Below are 18,892 nucleotides of genomic sequence, written 5' to 3'. Positions count from 1 at the left end.
CCCACTAATTTTTCCCTGGAGTTGGCGCCTATGATGATGGTGTTTGTCAGTAATGAGAGAGATTGGAGTTGAGAGGATTTGGGAGGGAAGATCAGGAGTTCGGCTTTGGCTGTGTTAAGTTTAAGTTAATGGTGAGACATCCAGGAGGACATATAAAAGAGTCTTAATATTGCCCATCCCAAGTGTTCAAAAATCATGTCTGCCCTCCCTCCCCCCAGATCATAATCATGGCTTTAAAATAATGTAATGTATTAAACAAACTAGTGAAACAAACCAAACAAACAATATTATGGGTTCTTTTTATTTGCCTTCTTGTTTTTGAACCTTGAGGTTGTACTAAAGTCACATTTTCATGATTTTCGCTACAACCATGATTGCTAGAAATATTTTTAAATGAAAACTTAGATTTTCACAAATTGGCATGTCTCCAGGAGCCTTGTGATAAAATTGTGAGAGTTAGCAGCACTGCAAACTCTACACCTGTAATTCACCTTTAGATGCTATAATAATAATAGTGGGTTTGAAATTTGAGTGTAATTATATCTCTAACTAGGAACATACTGAAAATAGATACACATCTGCTGAGACAACCAAACCATTTGAGGTGTGCTTAGCCAGGCCCAAGTCATGTTACTTGTTCTAACGTAACTGTATAGCTTTGAATACAGATTATCTACTGAGGCTGCTAGTTAATGTGCCTCTGTCATGTTCAACATTTCAAGGACTATAGTTCAAAGGGAGTGTATTTTTAAATAACATTTTAGTCTCTGGTATGGTACCTTACAGTTTGAAAACTTTTCAGCAAAGTGAGGAAAGTAAATACAATCCATTTAGCCTGTGAGTATTTATTTTCCACAAGCTATTTGGAATTATTTCATATTCTGTTTTAATGAAATATTTTAAGTTCCTTTGGTGACTAGATAGCTCCAGCTTTAGTAGTAAATATTGCTTGCTCTGCCTATATGTGCTGTCATACAAATGTGTGGTTTCCAAACTAAGTTCATATCCAGGTGTGAAGTGGACTTTTATGAAGGAGCATGCAGATTCCTAGCCTTTAGCTCCACGCAGTGAAGAATATAAAAATGGCAGTAACAGTGTAGTGCTTATTATACTGTGAGTAATTCCTCCAGTAACTACAGGTTTGGAGATAGAGAGGAATTGCATGCTCATCCATTCATTACTTGAAAGAAAGATGAATATATGAATTTGTCCAACAATATAGTAAGATGAATTGCAGAGATTGCAACGGCTTAAATTCCTTTGAAAATAAAAGGAATTAGATTATATACACACTACTCTTTCCATAGCTAGCATTTGCATAATTGTTGCTGCAATTCTGAGAAATAATCTTTCTATTAAAATGTTTGTACAGTTTGGTTAATCCACAGCATGGTTGTAGCTGTCATGCATGGGGATGTTTTTATGTTCATCTTTTGAAAGGAGAAAGCAATCTAGCTTTACCTTTTTGGTGCATAAAGTGAGACTGTACAAAGAGACACAGAAGCAGACATTCTTTTCCCATAATTAATCAATAGATGAGCAGAATGAAGCTCTCTTAACAGGAAACCTTACTTAACTCGCAGTAATGTGCTTAACATGGAATCAGCAGTTTGAGTAAAGCAATGGAACACCTCCCAAAACATACATTCGTAGCAAGGTTTGCTGAGCATTTCTGAGATCAAGCAATCAGAGCTGCCCTTTCACCCAGAGCCTCGGGCTTGCCCATGTTGCATTAAGGTGGAATGGAGTGCATACCTAATAGGAAAGTAGATTTTATGGAGCATATAATGAATATTCCTAAAGTTTATTTGCGTTATCAGAATAAGGGGAACAGTTATAGCATGATTTCAGGGGTCTATACAATGAATAGCACAGCCATTTTCTGGAGGCTACAGGAAAATACATTGTTTACATGCGAATATTTAAGTATCATTTGCTGCAGGTAACCTTTTTATTATTTATTATTCTCCACACGTTTTAATTTTTGTTTCCCCTTTCCCTTATGCTGTTTACTGTGGGGGGGCAAGGGGAGGAATTTAAAATCCCACTCTTAAAACTGCTTTCTGTTTATGTCAAAGAATCTCTATCTTTTTCCCTTGCAAGATAAAAAAAAAAATTCTATTAGACCATTAAATATAGATGGAATGAGAACAGTAATAAATTTCCTTGCAACAGTTAGTGAGCAGTTTGCTATTAGGTTAATTGTTAGCTAACAAATGTTTTACTTAAGGTTAATTAAATGATAGTTTTGCAGAACTACATTAGGGATTATGGTCTGCCTCAAAATAGGTGGAGATTAACTGATTTTTTAAATGTATCAGTTGTTGTGGTCATTAATTCATCCTCTTTTCCTCCACTGCCACCCAACAAATCAGAGTATAATTGTTAGTTCCAGTCGGTACTATAAAAGTGGGTATGTAGGTTGTTGCTAACTGATAAATGCAGAAGACGTTATTCATAATATAATATTTATTCACATCTCTCTAAAGAAGAACCCACATTGTTCTAGGCAGTTTCCAAACATTCAGGAAGGAACTCATGGAACTTGCTGTTGAAGGGCACTTTAAATCCTTTAAAACTATACTTCGTATTCAGAATCATGCACATAATTCCCATTCTGGAACTCTTGCTTGTGTAAGTGCTGTAAAATTGCTCCCAAAGGGAATTGTATTTAAGAGCAAAATTTCATCTGTAAAGTGTACCTTTTAAAACTCTAGTGACTTCCACTTATAGTGTGGGAGTGGTATCTAGTGAGCTTCTTATGTTATGAGTGCTCCTTTGTACATTTTCCCCTTCTCTAGTTTTCTGTGTAACTATAAAGTTTACTTGCTTAACTATCTCTGAAAGTGCTACTAAAATAAAGCACCATAAAGTATATAACAGATGAACAAGCACACCTTTAGCTAAATGTGGCAGACACACAGAACAGTCCTTGCTTTTCTTTTAATTCTTAATGGATGTATATCAGCTGGAAATACTAGCATATACTGTGTGAACCACATTGGCAAATTGGGTCCTATATAGATATCAAGACCATTTTATCTCATGCTGGCATGGAATAGTAGCCAGTAGTAGTGTCAATATTTTTTTCTCTTCTGGACTGGTTGGCTATGGATTACTATGGCACATTATCCTTGCTGGCAATTGTACAGCATTAAAAAAAATGGACCCCTCAGATGCAATGGATTATGAATTACATTCAGCTGTTGAGGGCATGTTGGAAGGAGAGGGAAAGAAGTGCTGCAGATAAACAGTTTTGCTTGTAATCTTTCATATGATGTACATGATACCTGAGGGAAATATGTTCTTTTGTTGGACTAGGAAGTGGACTAAGAATTGAAATGAAAAGAAAAAAAAATGAGCTCTTCAGAATTCAATTTGCCTTACCATTACCACCCACCAATCATCCAACAGTTTACAGAAATTATGAAAGTTTTGACATTGAGTGAGGCTCACAGATATCAAAATTTACAGAAAAACTGAAGTTAAAAAAATAGTTTTTATGGCCACTATAATAAAGAGCTTTTAGTGCATTTTTTCCACTTATTGAGCAGTAGAATCATGTAACACTGACATTGCAATTGATTATGAGAATCAGGTATGTAGGGAAGTTTGAAAATAAAATCTGCAAGATTTTTTGTGTCCCTGTGTTAAATAGCTCTTTACACTTAAAGCTTGTCCTATAAAACAGCCGAAGAAAAATAATTTTGAAGTGAGCTACATTAAAAGATCCAGAAATCAATAGTAATCAAAAGCAAAACATAATTTGCAGGTAAAGAACATGGGTTCAAAATACCAACCTCTTTTGCTCACAGGAATTATTTAACACAGGGAGCTCTATTGTAGAAGAGAGAAACATTGAATGATGATGATTTAGGGAAGGTCATTGGTTTAGATCAGAAATGACAGGAGATTGATTAGATAAGAACAGTTCAGCTCCTTCCAGCAGAGATGAGAAAATGGTTTTCAATAACTGTTGAAAAAATAAATGATGTCCCAACCACTCTGACTTGCATCAACCAGTGAAGCCTTGTTACCCAATATCATTGTCAAAAATTGGTTCTTGAAAATATCTTAAGCTTGTCCAAACTGTAATGTGGATGAGGTCAGAGTGTATAATGTAGGTTCTTGCATTAATGAACTAAGACTTGGCATAATGGGGCTAGGAGGGCCAGGCTGCCTAGTGGTTGGAGCGCTTTATTGCCAACCCTCGGCTTAGTTGAGGTGCCTTAATCTTTAAGCCTGGGAGGAGGTAGGAGATCCCAGACCCTCCCACTCCACCTAGTTCCAGTCCAAGGCCATGTGTAAGTCAACTCCTGAGTAGGGGAGCTCCCAGCAGGGAATCCATGTCTGCTGCCCTGGTCTATTTCTTACTACTGTCCCTTCAGTTTGGAGTGTGGCCCCTGTAATCCAAGTTGTAGTAGTGGCTTGTTTCTAGTAGTACCCCCTTGTGGATCCTGGGTAGAGTCCTGTTGTGGTCCCAGGTTCTTCTCGGCGGGGCAGCCGTAAGTTTGATGGGGTCAGAACCGCACAAGGTCTCTCTGCTTTGGTTTACCCAGTTCTGTCCTAGGCCAGTGCTCCTACATAAGAACGTAAGGACAGCCATACTGGCTCAGCTCAAAGGTCCATTTAGCCCAGTTTCCTATCATCTGACAGTGGCCAATGCTAGGTGCCCCAAAGGGAATGAACAGGTAATCATCAAATGATCCATTCCGTCGCCCATTCCCAGCTTCTGGCAAACAGAAGCTAGGGACACCATCCCTGTCCATCCTGGCTAATAGCCATTGATGGACCTATCCTCCATGAATTTACCTAGTTATTTTTTGGACTTTTAGCAAGAAGTTTCACGGGTTGACCGAGTTGCATGAAAAAATACTTCCTTTTTGTTTGTTTTGAATCTGCTGCCTATTAATTTCATTTGGTAACCCTTAGTTCTTGTGTTATGAGAAGGAGTAAATAACACTTCTTTATTTACTTTCTCTACACCCATCATGATTTTATAAACCTCTCTCAGATTCCCCCTTAATCATCTCTTTTCCAAACTGAAAAGTCTCAGTGTTATTCATCTTGCCTCATATGGCAACCGTTCCATAGCCCTAATAATTTTTGTTGTCCTTTTCTGAATTTTTTCCAATTCCAATATATCTTTTTTGAGATGGGGCGACTACATCTGCATGCAGTATTCAAGATGTGGATTTATATAGAGGCAATGTGATCTCTTCTGTCTTATTATCCCTTTCTTAATGATTCGCAACATTCTGTTCACTTATTTGACTGCTGCTTCACACTGAGTGGATGTTTTCAGAGAACTATCCACAATGACTTCAAGATTTCTTTCTTAGATCCCATCATTTTTTATGTATAGTTGGGATTATGTTTTTCAACATTCATTACTTTACATTTATCAACACTGACTCTCCTAGGCCTCATCCTCTGTCTCCTCTAGCCTGGGAGATGGTATTTGTTCCCTGGTGGCTGCCTTATCTGGCAGGCTAGTGGTCCTTCCCCTTAGGCGGGGGGGCATCTAACTTCTGCCTCTCAGCCCGCAGCCCCAAACTGAGCCAGGTTCTCTCCTTTTTTTTCCCCTTTAGGTTTGGCATTGGCTACAGACAGGTATGACAGGGCAGGGCTAGCTGGGCCCAAAGGCTTTCTTTAACTCATTCTGTGTGGTGGGTGGTTTTTCTGCTTCATCACACTTTTTGTATTAAAACACTTACCTGCTTTTTAAAATATGTCCACACTTCAGGGCAAACAGTACAGCACTAATTAAATTCTCAAGAGTCCTATCCCAGCAGGCAATATTTGTATGCCCTAAAACCTATATGAAATCTGGGATGGATTCTTTGGGGACAGCTTTTTCTTTGGTTGTTATATATTCCAGGTTAGGAGGCTATAGAAGATATTTCCAGGATATTATATCATGCATGAATAGGGCATTTTGTGGGTTATTATTTGGACAAAATGAGCTCCCCAAAGTATTAAGCAAACATATCGCTATCATTAATGTACTATGATACATATTTGCTCAGTTATTTTCAGTGCTGAAACTGTATGTGTGTGTGTGTGTGTGTGTATGCACGTATTAAATACAGGCAATAGTGTATATGTGTTACACTGTAGTGTATATGTTGCAATCAAGTCAGTCAAATTCACATATACTTGCAACTCTCTTGAAGTCGAGAGAGAATTTTGCCCAATAGTTAAGCATATGTTTGTACTGTACAAAGGTTTATGGTATGGATGGTGTGACAGGGTCAAGTCAGATGGCTACAGGAGAGTGACAGAAGACAAATATATTAGCCCCAGGTTAAGTAGGTCACCTTTCCCTGGGTAAGGTAACAGGGAGGGTTCCAGAACAATCAGGAACTTTCTGGAAACAGTTAAGGCAGACAGACTGATTGAAACACCTGCAGCCAATCAAGAAGCTGCTAGAATCAATTAAGGCAGTCTAATCAGGGCACCTGGGTTTAAAAAGGATCTCACTTCAGTTAGTGGTGTGTGTGTGAGGAGCTCGGAGCAAGAGTTGCAAGGAGCTGAGAGGGAGAGGGTGTGCTGCTGAAGGACTGAGGAGTACAAGTGTTATCAGAGACCAGGAGGAAGGTCCTGTGGAGAGGATAAAGAAGGTGTTTGGAGGAGGCCATGGGGAAGTAGCCCAGGGAGTTATAGCTGTCATGCAGCTGTTACAGGAGGCAGCTGCAATCCACAGGGCCCTGGCTGGAACCCAGAGTAGAGGGGGGGCCTAGATTCCCCCCAAACCTCCCAACTCCTTATCAGACACAGGAGGAGTTGACCCAGACTGTGGGTTCCACCAGAGGGGAAGATCTCTGAGGTGAGCAAATCTGCCAATAAGCACAGGACCCACCAAGGTAGAGGAGGAACTTTGTCACAGTGGTCAGACCTCACCTAAAGATGTATTCATTTAAGATTCTCATCCTGCAACTGGCTTAGCATTGGCAGAACCCTGTATTTCAATGGAACTCATTTTAAGATTGGGACCTTGTCATAAACAGATAGCTAAGGGTTAATGTTCTTTTACCTGTAAAAGGGTTAACACAGGGAACCTGAAACACCTGACCAGAGGACCAATCAGGAAACAAGACTTTTTCAAATCTGGGTGGAGGGAAGTTTTGGGTGTGAGTTCTTTGTTCTTTGTCTTGTGTCTGACCCTCTCGGCTCTGAGAGTGATTTTCCTACCTCCAGGCTTTCTAATCTTCTGTTTCCAAGTTGTAAGTACAAAGATAGTAAGACAATAGGTTTATATTGTTTTTTTTGTATTTGCATGTGTGTAGTTGCTGGAATATGTTAAATTGTATTCTTTTTGGATAAGGCTGTTTATTCATTTTTTTTCCTTTAAGCAATTGACCCTGTATAGTGTCATCTTATTACAGAGACTATTTTTAATGTATTTTTCTTTCTTTTTATAAAGCTTTCTTTTTAAGACCTGTTGGAGTTTTTTCTTTAGTGGGGACTAAAAGGGTGTCATCAGGAGGAGGGAGAAAACTTGTTCACGTTAGCCTCTAATGATAGAACAAGAAACAATGGGCTTAAACTGCAGCAAGGGAGATTTAGGTTGGACATTAGGAAAAAGTTCCTAACTGTCAGGGTAGTTAAACACTGGAATAGATTGCCTAGGGAAGTTGTGGAATCTCCATCGCTGGAGATATTTAAGAGTAGGTTAGATAAATGTCTATCAGGGATGGTCTAGACAGTATTTGGTCCTGCCATGAGGGCAGGGGGCTGGACTCGATGACCTCAAGAGGTCCCTTCCAGTCCTAGAGTCTATGAGTCTATGAGTCTATGAGACTCCAGGGAATTGAGTCTGCAGCTCACCAGGGAATTGGTGGGAGGAAGAAGTCAGGGGGAAAATCTCTTTGTGTTAGATTTACTAAGCCTGACTTTGCATACCCTCTGGGTGAGGGGGGGAGAGAGATTAGCTCTCTCGGTACTTGTGTTTCCAGGACTGGAATCAGGGAATCTCCTAGGGTCGTCCAGGGAGGGGAGCCTGGGAGGAAGTAACAAGGAAACAAGGGGAGGGGGTTATTTCCCTTTGTTGTGAGACTCAAGGAATCTGAGTCTGGGGGTCCCCCAAGGAAGGTTTTGGGGAGACCACAGTGAGCTAGGCACTGTATAATTCCTGGCTGGTGGCAGCTTTCCCAGGTCCAAGCTGGTACCTAAGCCTGGAGGTTTTCATGCTAACACCCATATTTTGGACGCTAAGGTCCAGATCTGGGAAAAAATGTTATGACAGGCCTTAATTAGTATATACAGTACCTGACCCAATTGTGTAAGCAGTGCAGATCTTTTTTTTTTTTTTAAGAACTGTCTGAAGTTGTGATTGAATAAGATGCGGGGGACACACTTCATAGCTTGTGCAGGTCAAGCTTATTGCGCAGATATGATCTTGCATCCCTCCATCCCAACCTGTAGGCTCCCTGTGGGCCACCCTCTCATGACTCATCTCCTCTTTCATGCTTGGGGGTCTGTGTGTCCCCCCCTTCATTCCACCTCACCCATGGCCTGGGCTCTGTGTCTCCTCTGTCCCACCTTGACCAGCCAGATGTCGTTCCCCACCCCTCAATCTCTCCCTAACACCAATAGTTCTGTGTGCCCCCCATGCCCTGCTCCTCCCCACACATGAGAACAGTTGGGCTACTGGAGTGAAAAGGGTAAAAACTATACAACAAAGACCCAGTGAGGTAAATCTGATCAGTCTCTTATTCCAAAAGAGGTTTATAGAAACAAGTTATACATATTCAGTGTTGTGAATGTCATGAAGCAAAGTGTAGGCACTGTCAGGACCTCAAACTCTGTCCATTCAACTGGGTGACATTCAACCCCTAACTAATCTTATCTGGAAAGAAGAAAAGGACACAACTGAGTAACAAAATATAAACCATAATACAATTTAGATGAGGTTATGTAGTGTTTCTTTGATTTTTATTACTATGATTCAAGTAAAGACTGAGAATAACTCTTGGAGGGTGGGAGTTTGTTGTGTTCAGTGGGAATTGCTGGTGCTCAGCCTCTTTGAGAATTAGGATCCCAATCTAGCAAAACAAAAATCAGTGTTTAGCGGTTCTTTGTTGACTTCATCCTAAGACACCTTTATCACCAAATAATATTTGAAGTCTGTGTTAAAGTGCTTAGGTCCTCATTCAACAAAGCACTTAAATATGTGCTTAACTTTAAGCATGTGCCTAAATCTCGTTGTACTCATGTTCAAGATTTTCAAAGGTGATTAGTGATTCTGAGTGTCTGTTTTTGGCTATCCAACTAGAGAAATCTGAAAGGAGTTGGTGTTTCGAAATTAGCAGTTTCTGAAAGTCAGGACACTCCAGGTGTCTCAAGTTGGGCACCCAAAATCACTAGTCACTATTAAGAAAAACATTAAAAGGTACCCGTCAGTTCCTTTAGTAAAGATATTCTGGAATGAGGCAAGGCCAACAAGGGGCAACTAAACTTGTATTTTGAGATTTTTAAATAATTAAACATAAATTCTGAGAAGCATATAATTTCACAGTTGAATTGTAATGGTTCCTCTGTTCTATATGTACCTAATTTTAAGAAGACACATTATTTTTCTAATGGTTGTAAAGGCTGAGAAAAATAAAAAATAACATTCTGTCACAGAACTCTATTTTCAGGCATTTTTCTGGTCACTACATTTTGTTTCATGTATATCTTTCTTTCCTAATTCACAGGTTAGTGACCTGATAAGAAATAATGTCTGTTGAGAGACATTGGGTATTAGGTAAAGTTAGTTGTTTGAACTTGTGAACCAGATCATAGCATTTGGGATCCACAAAGTACTTGGCAGTAGGAAAAGTACTATTAGAACGTGGAGTCTATATCCCAGAAGTTTCCCAGACAGAGGATATATTAAATATTAAATTGTTTCTAAACTTGATTTTAAACAAAAGGCAGGGAAGAGGTGAATTCTGCAGTAACAGGTTTTGTTTGATCTTCATTTTAAAAAGCAGTAGTGGCACGAGCAGATAGACATGGTGCTATGTGACATTTTTATTACAGGCTCCAGTCCAAATTACAAATCAATGTCACCAAATTTTATTTTTAACAAAGCTATTTAAAGGCACAGTACTGTGCCGTGTATGAAAATAAAAACCCATTGGAATCCACAAAACATTTTTTAACTCGCAGCGTAAAAAAATCTGATGGCTTTATATTCAAAATATATAATACGAGACTTCATTTAAAGCTTGATCTTGATGCACAAATTGTCAATTTCTGGACTTAGGTTTTATGTGAGAAAATGGTGACATTACCATAATTAAGTTCAACTTTTGCACAGTTGAATGAAAGAGAGAGGACTACATTCATCCCTGGCGTAACTTCATTGCTGTTATCCATGATTAAATCAATGATGTTACATCAGAGATGGGTTAGCCCATAGCGTGTAGTGAGTGACACTGGGCAAGTGAGTTAATCTCTGTGTGTCACAGTTTCCTTATCTGTAAAATGGAGGTGTTGATACAGACATCCCTTATAAAGTACTTTGAGATCGACTCATGAAAAGTGCACAATAGTAGCGTGGTGGTATTATTATTTTTGTTATATGCATCACAATCAAGAAAAATTGTTTAGATTTGAAGTGGGAACCTTTGGCTAAAAAAAGCATAGTTTTCAGCTAGACCTGTATGAACATAATGCACACCACTGGCGAAACCAGTGCGGGGAGAGAAGTGTTCATAGATTTTTACTAAAGTAAACCTTTTTTGCTTCTCATACCACACATTTATTTACAAAAGAAAAGGCAAATCAGTTCTGATGAGTTGAAAATTGCTACTATCATTTCACATAGCACTCACATAAACATACTAAGATAAATGAGATAACCTAGAATCCACAGTCTGTTGAAGTCAGGTAATACTCCCATTAACTTTGATGGGTTTTGGATTAGATATTTAGCTCACCTGAAAAAAGGGGACTGTTATATATACATGTGAGGTGGTCAGCCATGTGATAATGAAGTGAAGTAGTATACATATAATGGGTAGGCCCCCTGATAATGTCAAAGGTAGTTTAGTCTTATTTTCCTATTAGTATCTGTGAGCTAAGATCAAGTGTAGTATCTGTTCTTATCAGTTTAATATCTGATATTATTTGTAAATAATTTCAAACTGGCTAGGATTCAGACCTACAATCAAAACTGAAAAATGACACTTGAATCACCAGGGAGGGATTCCAAGAATTTGTTTGTTATTAGAGAGCCATTGGAAAAGAAGAAACAATACACTGAGGCATTCCATGTTTGTCACATCTGACCACTGTGACAAACATGGAAATTTAAATAAAATATAACATCTGGCTGATTCCCAAGCAGTTCATTGTGCAGATGCAGGATTATTTTAGCACCACATTAATGCTAATTTTTTTCATACACCACTTAATTATCAAATGGGGACAGTTCTGAGAACTTTATTAAATTAGCTGTTGGAGAGACAATGGATTTTATTTCAGGTTTCAGAGTAGCAGCCATGTTAGTCTGTATCTGCAAAAAGAACAGGAGTACTTGTGGTGCCTTAGAGACTAACACATTTATTTGAGCATAAGCTTTCGTGGACTACAGCCCACTTCATCAGATACATAGAATGGAACATATAGTAAGAAGATATATATACATACAGAGGACATGGAAAAGTGGAAGTAGCCATACCAACTGTAAGAGGCTAATTAATTAAGATGAGCTGTTATCAGCAGGAGAAAAAAAACTTTTTGTAGTGATAATCAAGATGGCCCATTTTAGACAGTTGACAAGAAGGTGTGAGGACACTTAACATGGGGAAATAGATTCAATACTCCTGTTCTTTTTAATTGATTTTATAACACTTTTATCAAGTTTGTGCTGTTGTTGCTCTATGGTGTTTTACCAAAATAAAAAAAAAACAAAAAAACAGCATGTGTGTGTGTGGGAAAATTGTGAGTACAAGACATTTTTTTTCTGTGAAGTGTGTGTGTGAAATGTACACCCTGGCCACTAACACAAGATCAAATTCTGCTATCTTACTCAAGTTGAGTATTCCCTGACCCCATGAGTACTCTCATTGCTTTCCATGAGGAAAAAGTACCACTCTTTGTGACTAAGAATGGCAGAATCTAGCTCCTAGAAATCCAACTAGGGTCATATCTTGATTACTTTATCAGTGATCTCCTTAGGAATTTATCAGAATGTCAAACTGTGGCGGAAGTGTCAGTCTAGGACAAGGGGGAATGCAGCTTTGACTGGTCTGATGTAAAGTGGATTCATGGTTCAGTGTTGTATTGTGGATTCAAAGCTGAACTGTGGGCTGGAAATTTCTCACTCCTGGGTGTGCAAGTGAAGTCGTGCAGTCAGAAAAATTGTGATAAAGGAGGTACTGAGCAGCAGAAACCTGATAGAGCCATGGAGCTCATTAACAGTAGGTTGGGTAGTTTTATGCTTTCTTATACTTAATAGAATATAAAATGATGGGCCAGTTCCATGGACATGCTGTAACTTATTTGTGCCAGCGATGCAGATGTGTATAATACTTGGCAGACTCAGCCAATGTGGAAATTCTCCAGTGGTGTAAGGCTCCTGCTCTGTCCCTCTGCTGGCCTCTCGCATCAATGTCCCCCTTCCCTTTAGTTGATCCTGAGTTGTTTCTTGTGGGTTTTTGGCGGAAGGCATAAGAATGAGCAGCATTAGAGCACTCCTGGTCTGTGATGCTGCAAAGGTAGCCAAAGGCTGCCTTTGTCCTACTCTTTGTCTTATCTGTACCAGATACGTGCAGAGATTAGCTTGACCAGTCTGGAAGCTCTGGGAAGAGTAATGGATGGGACATCACTGGCATAGTGGCTGTTGTGGGAGAAAGGGTGATTACTGTATACACTCATTCATAAGCTGAATATTTTTAGTAAAAAAGTGACACATCAAAGAGTGGGGGTCGGCTTATAAACCGGTCTACACCTATATTTGATGATTTTAAACTCTATGGAATAATTGAATTGAATATCTAGTACAGGGATTTGCATCTTGTGGCCCGCTAGGGTAAGCATCCTGGCAGGCCAGGTCAGTTTGTTTACCTGCCGCGTTCACAGGTTTAGCCAATCGCGGTTCCCACCTGCCACGATTCACCACTCTAGGCCAATGAGGGTGATGGGAAGTGGTGGCCAGCACATCCCTCGGCCCGCACCGCTTCCTGCCGCTACCATTGGCCTGGAACGGCAAACCGCGGCCAGTGGGAGCTGCAATTGGCCGAACCTGTGTATGCGACAGGTAAACAAACTCGTCTGGCCTACCAGGGTGCTTACCCTGGCAGGCCACATGCCAAAGGCTGTTGATTCCCGATCTAATACATTGTGGTTTGTTTACTTGGAGCGTCTGCAGGCATGGATCCCCTCAGCTCCCTGTGGCCGTGGTTTGCCGTTCCCAGCCAATGGGAACTGCAGGTAGTGACACATCACTTCCCGCAGTTCCCATTGGCTGGGAATGGTGAACCGCAGCCACAGGTTGCTGAGGGGCTCCATGCCTGCAGATGCTCCAAGTAAACAAAACGTCCCGACCCGCCAGCAGCTTACCCTCATGAGCCGGGAGCTAAAGTTTTCCAACCCCTGAAATAAAGGGTTGCTTATGAAAGGGTCATACCGTTTTTACTGTTTTTACCTATCCATTTAAGGGGTGGGTTGGCTTATAAACGAATGGGCTAATGAACAAGTATATATGGTATATTATAGCAGGAGCTGGAGATCTGAGCAAAACTGTATAGCTTGGGAACTAAAAAAGGAAAAACTAATGTTGCATCGAGATGGCCAAAATGTTTTGTATGAATGATTTACTCATTGAAAACTATAATTTCAGCTTGACCAAAACTCTTTTTGAATTTTGGACTAATATGGCAAATGCTTTTGTCCGAAATGTAAATGAAATATTTTGACTTTTTGAATTTTTTTAAACTTCTCATTTCAAAATATTTCATTTTTAAGTGTATCAAGCTTTTTTAAAAAAATACAAAAACAAGGGTAAATAAACACTGGAAAGCAAAACAGAAAACGCTCTGTTTCAAGTCAAACAAAATGTTGTGTTCAGCCCAAAACTAATTTTATTTCGTTTTGTTTCAGAGAGAAAAGCCTAAAAACAATTCTGCTTCAGACTGAGATGAAACAATTTATTTTTTAAATATTTTCTGCTTTGGCCTGCAAACCAAAAATAAAAGTTATCTACTTACCTCTAATGTTGTGTTGAATGTCCTCTTAGTCTGGCTGTTTGGGAACATTTGACACATTGCTGATATTGAGGGAATTTTGCTTAGGTAATGTGTATGTTTTTGTGTGCACTATTTTATTGACTAGACAACATCAACTATCATGGTATAGTATATCTTAGTGGGAGCCATAGATCTAAGTATGATTGATTGAATGTTGTGGGACCAAAGAAGCTAAAGTATCTAAGCTTTAAATAGAGATATGGCTGGGAGATAGTGTTAATATTTAGATTAGGTTCAGATTCAGTGTTCTAAACTGAACCACCATAGCACCAAAATCTCTTGATCTGTTTTTTGGAGGGATTTCAGCCCCAAATAGCAGAAAATTAATCAGATAAGATCTTTCTGCAAGATTTCTGCCATTTTGAACTGCAGGAGATTCAAAGTCAAGCCCAGCTTCTACTGTAGGATCTCACCCCTGTCCAAAGTCACCAGAATTTAGGAATTAAAATCTACACACTTCCCTTAAAGGGGAGAGATGGGACTTGAGTTTCTAGCCCAGATGATGCTCCATTTTGACTGTGAATTTTTAGTCTGGTTTGTGAGGACATTTGTATATTGAATCCTAAATTTTCAGGGAATGTTGTTGACATAAATTTTTGGTCACTTTTAACAGCTTTTTTTTTCTAAGTACCAATAAGAAATGAATAGGAAAACCTCAGTGAAAACCAAAAGCAATAGTTATAAACATTTTATTCTGCTTCAGTGCACTGTAGGTGCACTGGATATGAAAAATATTGGGTTTGGGGGTTTGTTGTGCCTTCTTCCCCAGTAACCTGAACCTTACCTCTCCCCCTATTCTTCTCTGATTCTATCTTTGTCTCAGTATCACAATTATATCATGCACTCTCATACACTGAGGTGGTTCTCTTTTGACTTGGTATCTTTACCTTTTCCCAGTAGTTCAAAACACCTTAATGTATCCATCACTAATACAGAACATGCACCAACATATTGCCGGCTTCCATGTCTATGAGTAATGTCTGCAGGGTGTTTTAGTCATGTTTGCCTTGATGCTTTATTCTTTTATAATAGAGTATTATTTCCCTATTTATTTAAGTACTAACTTCAACCTACAAACAAAAATATCAGTGGGATCTTCATTGTTAATTTTGCTGTACAGATGTAATTTTGATAGTTGCAACAGGCTGTAAAATCTGTGGTGGTATTATATCAGTGGAAATAGATTCAGCTGCAGTTATGTGACCTGCCCGCCAAATGCTGCACTAGCAGCAGACAGGGACAGATGATGGTTGTGTTAATTTTGGGAGAGGGGGGTCATTCTTAGCTTGGGGAGAAGGGAAAGGGAACAACAAGAAATCAGAGATCAAGTTGCATGTTAGCCAAGGGGAGAATAAGTTAATTCTGTTATCTAATCCTAACTGTATAACAGATTTTCAAGGGTATTCTGCTAAGGCCTCTTTAACATCAGTTCAGAAATCTGTAGGGAAGAAGAGAGGGTGTGGGAAAAGATGAGAACTCCAGCGGCTAACAGCCCTACAGCTGAGTATGTGTTTTATAGCCTGTGACTTTAAAAGGAGAATGAGATCAAAATTAAATGCAATAGCATGATTTTGTATCTGTGTCAGTGTAGAACCCTATACACAGGCCCAAATCTGCCACTCTTATTCTGGTTGAGCAGTCCCATTGCTTTCCATTGGGAAAAGCAGTAGCTTGTAAGAGTGTCAAGATGTAGCCTCTAGAAATCAAACTGATTCCCTATCTTGTTAACTTTATCAATGAGGAAGGCTACTACGTGGTATCTGTGAAAACTATCTGGAATCCTTTCAAAGACTGATATGGGCCTATTGCTGGTAAAGAAATATAATCTTGTCAACTATACCATGATTGTAAACTGAGGCAGAATGGAGATTTTAAAGAAATCAAATAAAACCCATGAATTATTTCATATGAAGAAGAAGAGTTGCTGATCTTTCTATTTGGTTGCAGGTTTGTTGGAGCATTTTCAAACTAATAGTGACTTTTTTCATGTTCAGTGCTGCTGGGTATTTCTCAAAATGTCTGTCAGGTGTAAAATACACCATTTCCTTCCCCTCTTCCCCCAGTACATTTAAAGGCGGAATTACTGATGGTGCAACATAAGTCAGCTTTTAAGCTTTCCCACTTCATTTTTACTGTAACACACATAAAGATACAACAATGTTCCATATTGTTAAAAAAATGAATAATCCAGTTCTCAAATTGGCAAAATAATAAGCGCTAGCATGGTCCTAAAAGAGATGAGATAGTCCAGTTTATTCTCAACAAGCATCACTGAGAAGTGTGTGTGTGTGGCATAATATCTGTTTAATAAACCCTATTTAAATACTGACAAAAATGAAAAATTCCAAGTACTATTAAAGAAAAGTACCAGCCTATTTATATCCTGGGATGGTGGGCAGAAGCCACCAAAGGTGAAGAGGGGCTGCCTCAGCAGATGAGGGAGGGGCCAGAGAGTTGTGATTATAGGGGCCAAAGAATGAAAAAAAAATAGGGAAAGAGGTGCAGGTCACAGCTCAAAATGAGGGAACCACAAGGAGAGACAGTGAATCTGAATGATGCCCTGAGAATTACAAGAAGTCAATGGATGCCCAAGAGGAGCTCATCCATGCTCACGTCCAGGAAAATGGAAAAGAAAAAGGCCATCTAGTCGCAGAGAACTCCTGCCCAGCTTCCTCCTCTTGGACCAATGGATGGCCAGTGTCAGGAGGAGGGGGACAAGAAGTCCCAAGGCTTTGAGGGTTACAAATGGGGTTGACAGCCCTGCAGACTGGCATAGTCATACTGCAAACTCCCCCACTAGGAAGAGGCAGGCCAAAGTCAAATTTTCAGATGTTCATGATTGACCAGTGATCTGGGGTTCCTCCATTTTTGGGGACCCAGCTTGAGACACCGTAACATGGTCTGATTAAAAGAATTGAACAGCCACTTTCTGAAATTTTCAAAGTGTCCTGTAGCTACTGCTTTTTGTTTTCAAATTCCATATTTCTAAACATCTGCATACAAGCCTGGAAAACAGATAGGTGTGGACTTACTTGGCTAATTGCATGATAGATGAGGGATTTGCAAACACAATCTAGATGTCCACTTTTCAAAACCATGCTTATAAATGTTTGTTTATAAATATATAACTATTTCAATATAAAAACTGTCTCTTGTTTACTGAGGTACTGATACTTACAGTTGACTTCAGATTAGAATGGTCAATTCTCAAACATTCCAAAATGAGAATATGGATTCTTATTAATGAAGAGGATTCTTGAGCACCTTAAAATATCTCTGATGAAAAGTTATTCTTAGAACGTGAAATGAATTAGCAGGAAACTTATTTAAAAACCAGAACCAAACTCTCTCTCGCACAGGGCCGGTGAAAGGAAGTTTCGCCTAGGGCATGAAACTTCCACCTTGCACCCCCAGCTAACCCCCGCCCCCCGCATGGCAGCTAACTCAGCCCCCCACCCAGGAAGCCCCCTGCAGCAGCTACCCCCCCCCCGGGACAGCTAATGCCTCTCCCCCCCCCGTCCCCCCATGGCAACTAACTCTGCCTGAGGAGACTTCCCACCTCCCCCCTACTCCCCCCCCCGGCAGCTAACCTTGCCAGGGGAGACCTCCTGCGGAAACTAACCCTGCCTGAGTAGCCTGCCCCAGCTCACCTCAGCTCCACCTCCTCCACTGAGCACCTCAGCGCTGCTCTAATTCTCCTCCCCACCCAGGCTTGTGGCGCTGATTGGAGGAGACTTAGATCTGGCCTGTGTGCTCAGTGGAGGAGGCAGAGTGGAGGTGAGCTGGGGCAGGGAGCGGTTCCCCTGTGTGCCCCCGCCTTGTTATTGCAGGCAACCCTCTCCGCGCGCCCCCCTCCCCCAGCTCACCTCCACCTCCTCGCCTGAGGGGGCTTTTAGGCGCCCTAGGCTTCTGCCTAGTTTGCCTAAATGGTTGCACTGGCCCTGCTCTCTCATAGAACTAAATCGACTAGATGAATGTTACTGCCAGGGTAGGGCAAAGAGGAAGCATGTTTTATTCATGTAGCAAGCTGCTATTTCACACTCATGCAAGTAAAACTACATGTGAACTAACAGATGCTCTCAGACAGATTACTGTGTGTCATAATCTGCTAAGGGAGCACAGCTGGAGAAATGTGCACAACATTTTCATCTGTACATCTAACAAACTTAGAAAGCATGTAGTACTGTATATGTAATTCCAGTGGTGTTTACTAAGGGTTTTCCCTTGCTGTATGTAGACTTCTGTCTTTAGGCTGCACTCCAGTGAATGCTTTAGGAAGCCCCATGATTCTCAAGAGATGACTATCTATCTAAAGCACAGACCTTCAGTGTCTCATGGCATCATGCAAATTGTTTTACTACAGTCGTGACCGATTAATATATGTCTATAGCAATCTGAAAAATCCATTCTGTAGGGTGAACGCCATTTTTATTGTAAATTATACTCTTCACTTTTGTACTGTAGCCTCCATCTTGGGCTGGGATTCTCAGGAGGTGTTAAAAGAAATCCCTACACCTAGCAGTGGGACCAGCAATGAGGGAAGTCATCAAACTTGAGGATCCTCTATTCTGATAGGTCCAACCTAGAACAGTAGGCTGGCAGCAATCCAGGAGAATTGTGGTGGGGCTGGAGCTAAGTAACTAATCACC

General features: G+C 40.2%; 1 protein-coding gene and 1 pseudogene across 1 annotated transcript in view; both read left to right on the top strand.

The window, feature by feature from the left end:
• Nucleotides 1-18,892, top strand: part of GRID2 (glutamate ionotropic receptor delta type subunit 2) — a 1,091,344-nt gene that overhangs the window by 524,459 nt on the left and 547,993 nt on the right. The window lies entirely within an intron of this gene.
• LOC115653010 lies at nt 11,058-11,160 on the top strand (annotated as a pseudogene).

Source organism: Gopherus evgoodei, chromosome 5 (assembly GCF_007399415.2).
Source record: "Gopherus evgoodei ecotype Sinaloan lineage chromosome 5, rGopEvg1_v1.p, whole genome shotgun sequence".
Lineage (NCBI taxonomy): Eukaryota > Metazoa > Chordata > Testudines > Testudinidae > Gopherus > Gopherus evgoodei.
Note: the sequence above shows the minus strand (reverse complement) of the source record. Positions and strands in the feature narration are given on the sequence as shown.